This window comes from Chlorocebus sabaeus, chromosome X, assembly GCF_047675955.1.
Source record: "Chlorocebus sabaeus isolate Y175 chromosome X, mChlSab1.0.hap1, whole genome shotgun sequence".
In the NCBI taxonomy this organism is placed as follows: Eukaryota; Metazoa; Chordata; class Mammalia; order Primates; family Cercopithecidae; genus Chlorocebus; species Chlorocebus sabaeus.
Window position 1 is genome coordinate 128,691,892 of NC_132933.1, and position 11,778 is coordinate 128,703,669.

Consider the following 11,778-nt stretch of genomic DNA (forward strand, 5'->3'; position numbering starts at 1 on the left):
GTATAATATATACCCATAATATATATACACATAGAAAAAATTACCTTCAAATTTCAAAGAATCTTTGGAGTAGGGCAAGCATTACAGATATTAGTGGCCTCCTTTCTCACACTTTTCTGTGAACCATATAACACTACTCATTTGCAAAACAATTAGCAGAATTAAGCAATGAAATATATAAAAACTAGACCACTTATGATTAAGAAAACAGCAATAGTTTTCGAATTTACAAGGGAACACCTTGGTAAAGATGCAGATTCCCAGGCCCCAACTCCTGGAAATTCTGATCTAGTCGATGTGATGGTTAATTTTAATGTGTCCACTTGAATGGGCTACAGGATGCCTAGATAGCTGGTAAAACATTATTTCTAAGTGTGTCTGTGAGTGTGTTTCCAGAAAAGATTCGCATTTGAATCAGTAGCCTAAGTAAAGAAGGTCAGGCTGGGTGCAGTGGCTCACGCCTGTAATCCCAGCAATTTGGGAGGCCGAGGAGAGCAGATCACTTGAGGCCAGGGGTTCAAGACCAGCCTGGCCAACATGGTGAAACCCCATCTCTTCTAAAAATACAAAAAGTTAGCCAGGCGTGGTGGTGAGTGCCTGTAACCCCAGCTACTCGGGAGGCGAGGCAGGAGGGTCACTTGAGCCCACGAGGCAGAGGTTGCAGTGAGCTGAGATTGCACCACTGTACTCCAGCCTGGGTGACAGAGTGAGACTCCATCTCAAAAAAAAAAAAAAAAAGGATCTGCTGTTACCAACGCGGGTGAACATCATCCAATCTGTTGAGGCCCTAAATAGAACAAAAATTCAGAGGAAAGGTGTATTCTCTTCTTGAGCTGCCCTGGGACATTGGATTTCCTGGTTTTCAGGGCTTTGGACTCAGATCAAATTACACCACCGGTTTGCCTTGTTCTCCAGCTTGCATTAGGCAGATCGTAAGACTGCTTGGCCTCCATAATCACATAAGACAATTTTCATAATAAATCTCCTCTTATATATCTATGTACATATCTTATTGGCTCTGTTTCTCTCTGGAGAACCCTGACTGATACAGTAGGTATGGGATAGGGCCAGTTTAACCAGGAGTCCTGGTGATGCACAGACAAGTCATCCACACACCAATGACACTTTAAGAAATGTTAGTACATCCTTGTAAATGCCTCTTTGCCCACATGTATAAGAGTTTTTCTTGGAGTATAAATAAGTAAAATTTTCAGAATATGGCACATTTTCAATATTACTCTCCAAAATGGCTATCCTAATATACATTCCCTCCAGCAGAATATGAGAATTCCCAACTCCCTCTTCCTTCATAACTCTTGATGTGCTCATCCTTTTTGACAATCTAATAAGTGAGAAATGGTAAAATTGTTTTAATTGACATTTCCTTGATAACAAGTAAGTTCAAGGTATCTGACTCTTTATTAGCTATAGTTTTCCTCATCTGAAAATTGCCTTGGAATAAACTTTGTCTGCTTTTCTATTGTTCTTATTCATTTCTAGAAATACTTTCTACATTCTGAATATAATTATTTGCTAATTATGTATGTTACAAATATCATTTCCTTGTCTGCTGCTTGTCTTTTAACTTACTTTGTCTAAGGTAGTTTTTCCTTTTTTTTTTTTTTTTGAGATGGAGTCTTGCTCTGTCGCCCAGGCTGGAATGCAGTGACACGATCTCGGCTCACTGCAATCTCCGCCTCCCAGGTTCACGCCATTCTCCTGCCTCAGCCTCCCGAGTAGCTGGGACTACGGGCACCCGCCACCACGCCCGGCTAATTTTTTGTATTTTTAGTACAGACAGGGTTTCACTGTGTTAGCCAGGATGGTCTCGATCTCCTGACCTCGTGATCTGCCCGCCTCAGCCTCCCAAAGTGCTGGGATTATAGGCGTGAGCCACCACGCCCGGCCTAAGGTAGTTTTTCTAGTTGCACATCTTAAAGTCAATTAAAATCCTGGGGAACTTTTTCTTTTAAATGAAACAGGGTCTCACTATGTTGCCCAGGCTGGTCTCGAACTCCTGGCCTCAAAAGAGATCCACCCACCTCAGCCTCCCAAAGTGCTGGGATTACAGGCATGAGCCACAACACCCAGCCAAATTAATGTCTTTATATTTATTTAGTTAGTTTGAGATGGAGTTTCACCCTTTTGCCCAGGCTGGAGTGAAGTTGCAGGATTACACCTCACTGCAACCTCTGGTTCCCAGGTTCAAGCGATCACACCTCAGCCTCCTGAGTAGCTGGGATTACAGGTGCGCACCCCCACACCCAGGTAATTTTTGTATTTTTAGTAAAGACGGGGTTTCTCCATATTGGCCAGGTTGGTCTCGAACTCCTGACCTCAGATGATCCTCAGCCTCCCAAAGTTCTAGGATTACAGGCGTGAGCCACCAAACCCAGCCCCAAATTAATGTCTTTAAATTCACCAATACCAATATACATTTTGTGGAATTAAGAAATTTGCTGTAGGCACATGACCAGTGAGTACTTTAATGCTGGTACATGCTTGGACTTTCTGGTTTTCTTGGTTGGTTGGTTTTTTGTTTTTTTTTTTTTTAGACAAAGTCTCCATCTGTTGTCCAGGCTGGAGTGCAGTGGCGCGATCTCAGCTCACTGCAAGCTCCGCCTGCCGGGTTCACGCCATTCTTCTGCCTCAGCCTCCCAAGTAACTGGGACTACAGGCGCACGTCCCCATGCCCGGCTAATTTTTTGTACTTTTAGTAGAGATAGGATTTCACCGTGTTAGCCAGGATGGTCTTGATCTCTTGACCTCCTGATCCACCTGCCTCGGCCTCCCAAAGTGCTGGTATTACAGGTATGAGCCACTGCGCACTGCCGACTTTCTGTTTTTGTCCTAAATTTTCTTTTCTTTAAAACCTTCCTTACCAAAAATACATCTTTATAACTTTCTTCACATCTCTCCTCTACTTCCTGGTTCCTTTCTACCTTGTTTCCTGAAAAACATTTTAAAGTCTGTAATTTGAATTAATCTTCAGATAACTTCTGAATTAGATAAAATTATTCTTTCTCTCAATAAAAACACATCTTCTTGAGTACATATTACATACATAATTATATCTTAACTAGAATTCTTTTCCTTAGTAACTTTAAATTTTGAAAACCTGGGAAGCAAGAAATCCTGAGCTGCCTATCACATATTAGCTTTTTATAAATGAGAACCATTCCATGATTTTTCGAAACATGTTTCCCCATATCATAATCTTTTCTTAACTGGAAATGACCCAGACATCCAATGACCGGCAAAAATAACTTTAAGATTTTAAGTTACACAAAAAGTTCACCTATAGCACTTACTCATTGATATTTTATTTGTTTTTACCAGTTTATCTAGATTATTTATAAATCATTTCCTTGTTATCTATTTTACAAACTGTGAATATCAAGTGTTCACCTTTTAAGAAACTTAAGGGTAACTACATGGGCATTTTCACCAATAACTCAGAATATTCTGCTGTTTTTTTCATTAAACCAATAAGATTAAATTAGTCTTACTTATTTAAAAATGTGCATAAAGATCATTTCGTTTTGGCTGGGTTTATAGTTTTATAACCTTCTGTGCCAAACCCTGATACCTCAAGGTATCTAGCAAAGACAAATATAAAACCCAAACAAAAATGTATACTGACAACTCTGAAGACATTTCTATTTTTATTTTGCCAATAATTTTATTTATTTGTATGTATTTGTTTGTTTTTTGAGACAGAGTCTCCATCTGTTACCCAGGCTGGAGTACAGTGGTGCCATCTCGGCTCACTGCAACCTCCACCTCCTGAGTTCAAGTGATTCTCCTGCCTCAGCCTCCCGAGCAGCTGGGACTAGAGGCTAACCCAACACCACGCCTGGCTAATTTTTGCATTTTTAGTAGAGACGAGGTTTCACCATGTTGGCCAGACTGGTCTCGAACTCCTGACCTCCAATGATCTGCCCACCTCGGCCTCCCAAAGTGCTGGGATTACAGGTGTGACCCACCGTGTCCAGCCTCAGTTGGGCTTGTTCAACCTGCAAATGGGAATTCCTTTACAAATTTCCCAAACTGAAAGGAGCAGATCCTGCTGTCTGCTGTCTGGGCCCACAAAGTGCACTCATCCTATCTGGATGCGGTTGTCAAATTTCAAAGGCTGTTCTTCCGAGGCAATCAGGAACACTGTTGAGGCTGGCTGCAGAGGGGCCAGAGAGAAGGAAACTCACCTCCAGCCAAAATTGCGTGGGCAGCTGCTTAGGAGGGCTTCTGAGATTCCCGGCAGCCCATCGCAGCCAAGCCACAAGCAAAGCATGCTGGGTCAGAGAACCAAAATCTGTTACTAAAACACAAGGGGCTCCATCTAGGTTCTGCTGCTCGCAGCACAGAAAGACAAATCACTGAGACAATAATGTTTGCCAGGGAAGAAGGTTTTAATCAGATGCAGCAGCCAAGGAGATGGAAGATCAGTCTCAAATCCATCTCCCTGACCAACTAAAATTAGGGGTTTATATAGCAGGAAAGAAATGTAACTATGTATGGGAAAACAGAGGAAGCAATCATGATGAATGAGGGGTCTGGTGTCTTAATGTCTGGATGCAATGATCTGGTGAGTTTCAGTTATTTGATACCTTTTGAGAGGCCTGGTATCTCCTTGTCTGGATCTGGTGAGTTTCAAGTTTTAAGACCAGAAGGGTCAATTTCTATGTTTATCAAAAACAAACAAACAAACAAACAAAACCTGTTTTGGCCAGATGCAGTGGCTCATCCCTGTAATCCCAGCACTTTGGGAGGCCAAGGCAGGCGGATCACCTGAGGTCAGGAGTTCGAGACCAGCCTGGCCAACATGTTGAAACCTGGTCTCTACCAAAAATACAAAAATTAGCAGGCCGTGGTGGCAGGCACCTGTATTCCCAACTACGTGGGAGAATGAGGCAGGAGAATTGCTTGAAGCTGGGAGGTAGAGGTTGCAGTGAGCCAAGATGGCGCCACTGCACTCCAGGCTGAGTGACAAAGGGAGACTCCAACCCAAAAAAACAAACAACCAAAAAAACTGTCTATGGGGGCCGGGCGCGGTGGCTCACGCCTGTAATCCCAGCACTTTGGGAGGCCGAGACGGGCGGATCACGAGGTCAGGAGATCGAGACCATCCTGGCTAACACGGTGAAACCCCATCTCTACTAAAAATACAAAAAATTAGCCGTGCGTGGTGGTGGGCTCCTGTAGTCCCAGCTACTCGGGAGGCTGAGGCAGGAGAATGGCGTAAACGCGGGAGGCAGAGCTTGCAGTGAGCCGAGATCGCGCCACTGCACTCCAGCCTGGGCAACAAAGTGAGACTCTGTCTCAAAAAAAAAAAAAAAAAAAAAACTGTCTATGGGACTGTTAGGTTGATTTCAATATTAGCTTATAATTTTCTTTCCATGTGAGATCTTTTTCCAGTTTTTTGGTTTTTGGTTTTTGTTGTTGTTGTTTTTTGAGGCAGAGTCTTGCTCTGTAGCCCAGGCTGGAGTGTAGTGGCACAATCTCAGCTCACTGCAGCCCTGAGCTTCCCAGGCTCAAGCAATCCTCCCACCTCAGCCTTCAGAGTAGCTGGGACTACAGAAGTGCACCACCACACCTGGCAAATTTTTGTATTTTTTGTAGAGATGCGTTTCGCCATGTTGCCCAGGCTGGTCTTGAACCAGTGGACTCAAACGATCCGCCCACCTCGGCCTCCCAAAGTGCTGGGATTACAGGTATGAGCCTCTGGACCTGGCCTTTTTCCAGTTTTCATATTAAGGTTAATGTAGCTTCTTAAATGAGTTGGATAGCATTCTCTTTTATTATTGTTATTTAAATAATTAAGAGTTCTCTGTTTTCTTGTGGGTTGAGCAGTACTCTCCTATAGAAGCCTCTGGGCCTGGTTGTATTTTCTTTATGTGTGTGACTATTTTAGGTGACTAGGTAGCTTCACTATTGTATCAGTTCATTAATGGTCTCTGTCTGAATTCTATTACCTCTTGAATTCATTTAGAAAATTTATATTTTTCTAGAAAAGTGTCTATTTCATTGTGAGTTTTCTAATGCATTTCTATAGAGGAGATCATAATAATCTACGAGTTTTGGAAACTTTACTGTTTCTATCATAGTGTGCCCTTTTTCCTTTGTACTATTGTCTATTATGCCTCTTATTTTTCTCAATTAGTTTTCCAAGTGATTAACCTGTTTTAAATTCTCTTAAATTAATTGACTTTCAGTTTTGTTGATCACCTATTGTTCCTTGTTTTCCTTGTTTATAACATTCTGCTTTTATACTTACTGTTTTCTTCCTTCAATTGTCTTTGAGTTTACTAATATGGTTGCTTATGGCAGTTTGGTCATCATCCCCCAATATCTTTTTCCCTTTCCTTCAGAGATACAGAATTGTAATTGGACTCAGGACTTCTTATCTAAACTCCATAGTTCCTAATCCCCTTTGCTGCTACCTGTCATCATATGACCAAGTTCTGACCAATGGAATGGAGGACCCCTTCAGGGTCTTGCTTTTTTTCCTTCTTTTTTTTTTTTTTTTTTGAGACAGTGTCTCCCTCTTGTCATCCAGGCTGGAGTGCATTGGCACCATGAATCATGACTCATTGCAGCCTGTACCTCCTGGGCTCAAGCGATCCTCCCACCTCAGCCTCCCAAGTAGCAGGAACCACAGGTTTGCTGCCATACCCAGCTAATTTTTTTATTTTTTTGTAGAGACGGGGTCTCACTATGTTGCCCAGGCTGCTCTTGAACTCTTGGGTCTCTTGAACTCCATATCAGCCTCCCAAAGTGCTGAGTTTACAGGCAGGAGCCATCTCACCCAGCCCAGGTCTTGCATTTAAAAAAAATATGTGTGTGCACTCTCTTAAGCTCATTTCCACTGTCTGATTACTGAAAGGTGATGACAACCAGATAGTGCTACTTTTGACATGTAAATAAAAGGCTTATGTTGCGTTTGACATAAATGACGGCCAACCCTGGACCTGCCACCTACCACAAGACTATCTTATGAGAAGAAAATAGTGGTCTATCTTATTTAAGTTTCTATGTTTTGGGGACTCATTGATAAAAGTACTGAGCCTGGCCAGGTGTGGTGGCTCACGCCTATAATCCCAGCACTTTGGGAGGCCGAGGTGGGTGGATCACCTGAGGTCAGGAGTTCAAGACCAGCCTGGCCAACACAGTGAAATTCCATCTCTACTAAAAATACAAAAATCAGCCAGGCGTGATGGTGTGCCCCTGTAATTCCAGCTACTCAGAAGGCTGAGGTGGGAGAATTGCTTGAACCGGGAGGCAGAGGCTGCAGTGAGCTGAGATTCTGCCACTGCACTGCAGCCTGGGCAACAGAGCGATACCTCATCTCAAAAAAAAAAAGTACTGAGTACTGATTCTCTATCTTTTCTGAACATTCTGATCATTAAGTGTAAATTTTTGTGTGTAATATATGCATTAAAAACTTTAATTTCTGTCTAAATACCACCTTTCATCACCCAAGTTTTGTTTTTGTTTTTGTTTTTGTTTTTAAGACTGGGTCTCACTCTGATGTCCAGGCTGCAGTGCAGTGGCGCAGACATGGCTCACTGCAGTCTCCTCCTCGGCTCAAGTCATCCTCTCACCTCGGCCTCCCAAACTGCTGGGATTACAGGCATGAGCTACCACACCCAACCCACACAACCTTTCATGGATTCTGTTCTGTTGCTGTTCAGCTCTAAATATTTTGTAATTTTCTTTTCAGTTTCTTTTTTTTAACCTGGTCATTATCTAGAAATGTTTTTAAATGCCCCTACTAGGGGCAGGGGAAAGTTATACTCTCATTCTATTACTTATACCAAATTTGATTTCTTGAAGCCAGAGAGTATGCTCTCTATCAGTGCTGTTCAAACCATCCGCAGTGAAAAACCAACTTAAAAAAATTTTCCAATCTGTTGCACACTGATATTTCTGTAAGATATAATAAGAATAAATCACTAGAAAAATAGAATTTTAAAATGATGTATAAAATACAAAGCCAAATTTTTACTGTTAAAGGCAGCAGACATAAAAATATGTTATAAAAGTTTCTAAACACTCTCAATTTCTGTATTTATCTCATTACAGATGGGTAACAAGGAGTTCACTGACTGGCACCACTCTACAAACTATATTCGTAATGGCACTGGGGTTTATACAATATATATAACATATAACATAATGCACAACTACCTTACATAATGACCCTTCAGTTAACATTTGCCAAAGCAGCTCTTGAAAATTATATCACCTTTTGAACAAAGACTCCTTTTTTTAATGACATAATGACTTTTCACCCCCAACATACATTTAAATAAATATGCTAAAAGAAGTGATAATTCAACATTACAGCTTAATGCAAAAATACACTCACCAATTATAGGACGTAAGAATTCCTACTCAGAGACTATCATATGGAACGAATTTGGATCGTGCCCTGTACTTGAATGAACCGCAATGTGTTCTGCTTATTTATTTCTTTTAGCATACAGACATCAAGCAAAAGAAATAAACATCCCAAATTGAGAACAAAACAGGAAGAAGCAGCTGGTAGAACTGTGGAAAGTTTTGTAATTCCCGAAAAGGTGAGGCAGGCCAAGGACACAGTAAAAGTAAAGTTTCAATGAAGTCTGAATTGTGCATACAAAACTTCAAAGGGCCCTGGCAACAGAGCTCCCACTTTATGGTAATAACATTACATTGTTCTTAAGAATTTCTGAGTTTGAAAAAATAAAAAATAATAAAATAAAATCATTATATTGAGGGAAAATATCACATAAAAATGAAGTAGGTATTAATAGTAAAGAGAGTCGGTATTACACGACCTGGTCTGGTGAGGAGTTGGGGGTTTTCACTGTAAAGAATGACTTTGTGGGTAGACAAAAAATGGTTTATGAAAAAGGTTTAACTGAGCCTGCACCCTGGAGCAGAGCTTCTGAAACTTTGATGTGCACACAAATCACCCACGGATGTGGTGGAAATGCTCGTTCTGGTTCAGGGGTCCAGGCCGGGGCCTGAGAGTCTGCGTTTCCAACAGGATCTCAGGTGCGGCCTTTGGAGCTGCTGGGCTGCACAGCAGGGGTCTCTAGGATCCTGCAGAGCTGTTGCGTTTCCGCTGGCTTTGCAGAAAGTCTGTGTCACCAAGTCCTATATCGCACACACCTGCCAGTACCACTGCTAGAAAAACAATAGGGGACCCGGACGAGGCAGAAACCCATTCCCCCGGGTGACCTGTGGGAAGGGGCTGAGGCAGGTGGTGGCTTAAGATTCCTCCCCTGTCCCTTGGATGGCCCTTGGATGGAAGGTTGGGGTGGAAGAAGGAGTCAACTGCTCTCATAATTAATACTTTCACCAAGGCCAAGCCCTGAGGAATTCCCACATTCGGAGGTGGAGGAGAGAGAAAATTATGAGAGAGATGACAGATACGGAGAACAGAGAATGCGGCACCAACACACAGATAGTTACCATTCCTGGCCAAGAGATGCAATCATGAAAGAGCTTTGGAAACAATTTTCCTAAACTTAAGAAAGATCAGTATCTGCAGACTGAAGGAATTTACCACGTTTCAGGAGAATCAGCTATCTACACGTACATACATTTGGCAACAATTGTTTTTTACTTTTTTATTTTTGAGCAGAGTCTTTCTCTGTGGCCCAGGCTGGAGTGCATTGGCGCCATCTCGGCTCCCTGCAACCTCCGCCTCCCAGGTTCAAGCAATTCTCCTGCCTCAGCCTCCCAAGTAGCTGGGACTACAGGCACATGCCACCATGGCTGGCTAATTTTTGTAGTTTTAGTAAGAGACGGGGTTTCACCATATTGGCCAGTCCTGGCCTCAAGTAATCCTCCTACCTTGGCCTCCCAAAGTGCTGGGATTACAGGCATGAGCCACTGCTCCTGGCCCGACAATTTTTAACTACAAGGAAAAAAACTCCTGCAATCATGATGACAGGAGGAAACAGATCGTCTTTTCTTGAGGACTTGCCTTGTGTCTGACACATACTTGGTGCTTTACACGAATTCTCTTATTTAAACCACACAGCATCCCAATAAAGGGGCGGCGCTGGCCCGGAAGTTGGCTGGATGCAGGAACTCAACCGATGTTGTCCGGGTCCCTCTGCTCTCCAGCTGCTCAGCTCCGGTTGGTTCTGTGTGGTAGCCTGAGCCTCTCCTACTGCAGACAGGCTTCCAGGTGAGGCCCGGGCAGCTCCAGGTTCACATAATCCTAGCTCAGGAACCGCAGAAGGGAGAAAGAGTCTCCCTCCTGGTTTGCCCATAGCAGGACTCCTGTTGTCTTCAAGGTACACGCTCAACACTTAGATCCAGCACAGTGGCCAACAGAGTTCAGTGAGATATTGGTCAGGGGGTGAAGCTACTATGATTGGAAGTCCCACCTGAATCAAAAGGTGGGAGTGAAAAAAACCCAAACAACTAAAAGGGAGGAAGGATGGTTTGGCCAACAAATGCAAAGGGTCCACGAAAAGGAGGGTCTATGAGTGGCCCCACATTACAGGAGAGATCAACTTGTCCAAGGTCACACATCCAGTAAAATAGGAAAGCCAGGACTCAAACCAAGGCAGTCCAACCCCAGACTCTTAACCACCCTGCTCTAAGGAAACAAAGCCTATTTGGTTTCAGAATTCTCTGCAAAATTAGCTTTCAGAATTATCTGCAACATTAGCTTTCAGAAGAAAATGGAGCAACAGCTGGACTTTCTGGAGAAAAAGATTGTAACTGAAGATTCATACACTCTGCCAAATTGTCTTTCACAATTTCAGGATCGCTAAAAAGCATTAAACACACACCATGTGACAGGCACTGTTCTGAGTGCTTTATATGTATATTGAGCCATTCACTCCATGAACAACTCTATAATACAGGACTTCTTATCCTTATTTCACAAATGAGAAAACCAAAGCCCAAAGAAGTTAGGTAACTTACCTAAGAGTCTGGATTGCGTCTAGGCAGTCTGATCTTCCGAGCTATGCTGTGAACTTCTCTGATCTCAGAATATGGGATGTCTCCTTTTATTAAACCTTCTTTAATTTATTTCAGCAATGTTTTGTGGTTTTCAATCATTCTTCAAATATTTTCTCTTCTCCTTTCTCCTTTTCTTTTTCTAGTATTCCCATTACATGTATATTGGTGTGTGGTTAATGGTGTCCCAGATTTCTGTGAAGCTGTTAATTTTTCTTCATTCTTTTTCTTACTCTGTTCTTAAGATTGCATAATCTCTATAGATCTTCCAATTTTCTTTCTTTCTTTTTCTTTCTTCCTTCCTTCCTTCCTTCCTTCCTTTCTTCCTTTCTTCCTTTTTTCCTTCTTTCTCTGCCTCTCTCTCTCTTTCTCTCTTTCTTCCTTCCTTTCTTTTTTTCTTTCTTGGCATACCCGAGTGTATTTGGGGCGCACTGGGGTGAGAGGGCCCTGCAGCTAGCAGAAGGTGTTGGGCCTCTTGGTAGTGAAGCATGGCTTGTGCTGATGGCGCAGGACGTGGCGGAGCAGCAGGAACTTGATGTTGGAGTCGTGGAACTGCACTTGCTACCTGTAATCTCCTCCAGTGGGCCAGGGTGTGGTGCTGGGCACCCATGTCGAGATCTATAAAAAGGAGGAGGGGGCAGGGTAACCGCATTTCCTGGGTTCTAGGCATTTGGCAGACCTCCTATCGAGTACCTGTCTGGTGACCTGGTACATTCTGTCAGGCACAGCCATTGCCTGGGGGCCGTGACTTGGGGCTGACTGGGGGGCCAGATGGCCACAGCCTCTGGTCCCAGCAGGCACTGGCCACCA